Consider the following 1,616-nt stretch of genomic DNA (forward strand, 5'->3'; position numbering starts at 1 on the left):
GAGAGGGTTGCCATTTCCTTCTCCAGGGGATCTTCCCAACCCAGGGATCAAACCTGGGTCTCCCGCATGGCAGGCAGATTCTTTACAGTCTAAGCCACCAGGGAAGCCCTATATATATAGTTACTGGTAAAAGTAAGTAAATGCTCTAATTTGAAAAATGAAAATCAAATATGAGAGCTAGATCTAGTAACATGCTGAGGTTAAATTTCAGTTCTTTTTGCTAACTACCTAATCTAGCACTCAATTAGAATCAACTCTCAGATTTTAAGGGCAGACAAATCAGTAATTAGCCTTTTTCCCACAAAGGAGAGTGGTACTTTCAAAAGCTTTAATAATCCTAATGATATAATTTACTGAAGGGCAGGAAAAAAAAAATGTGGCAAAGATATGTGCAAAAATTACTTCCTCCTAGAAATTAAAATCTCCTCAAACATTTCACATAAAGCAGGTTACACTTCCCCTGCTGACAGACAATATCTGAGAATCAGTAAAAAAAACTCTTTGAAACTTTCAAAATACACGAATAAAAGCAAAGATCCTAGGCAAGATTATAATAACCTAGGTTATTATAGTTCAATGCATACATAATACGGATGTCAAATTGAATTTTAAAGATACAGTAAACTCTTTCTTTCTTGATAATTACTTTTCATACCCTTAAACTACGTAGCTTTTAAGATGAAAACTTTTTAAAGAAACCATAGGCTTCCAACCTAAAGAGTCTAGCACAAAGTTTCAACAAATAAAATTTTTAAAAAGTGATGAAATTTATGAAATACTGTACTAAAGGGTTAAAACAGTGATGTTACATCAATAAAATACTTCAGTAAGGTACCTAATGTTCTGAAGAGCAGAGCCATCTCCCAGAGCTTACTCTGCTTTTCTCAGGCCCTAGTCCTCATAGATTGTGCTATTACTTACTCTTTCAGGATGTGTTTTGGAGGCCCTTACAGTTCCCTTTTAATACTTTATATCACAACTTATTCTTAGCACAGGTTCTCCAATCGAGAGAGAGATTTCACTGCACACTTTATGGCCGTAAGGCATAGCCCTTATTTTGAAACTTCTGGGGGAATTCCAATAATGAAATTTCAAGATATGACTATTTATAAAGGGCTTCCCTATCTAGAAACAGCTTTACTCTTTAGAGATCATACCCGCTTCCTTGGTCATAAGTGAGACATCATGAACTGCAACTTTTGAGCAGTCAGGTGCTCATAAAGGATGAGACTGCAGCATGCACAAGGCTCGGTGAACAGTGTGAGGTGGCTGTCAACAGGTGCCAAAGCAACCCCATGATACTGAGGTTGTTGGGGCAGACTCATTCATAATAAGCAGTGAGAATCACCGGGCAAACCAGTGCTTACAAAGGAGATGAATTCAGAGAGTATGGGCCTTGCACCTTTCTGATAAACTTCTCCCTGATCCAAGGTTATTCTGCCATGATCTTTTGATCAATGATGATTGTGCTTTTATGCACATAAAGTCTTCACAGGAGAGACCAGGCTGATTGGAAAATAACAAGCAAACCATTTACTCCAACTGAGCTACTTTACAATTGCAGAAACGTATTACAGAGCAGTCACAAAATCAAGCCATGAATGCAAGGGCCTCCA

This window comes from Bison bison, unplaced genomic scaffold (genome assembly GCF_000754665.1).
Source record: "Bison bison bison isolate TAMUID 2011002044 unplaced genomic scaffold, Bison_UMD1.0 scf7180017864491, whole genome shotgun sequence".
Classification (NCBI taxonomy): domain Eukaryota; kingdom Metazoa; phylum Chordata; class Mammalia; order Artiodactyla; family Bovidae; genus Bison; species Bison bison.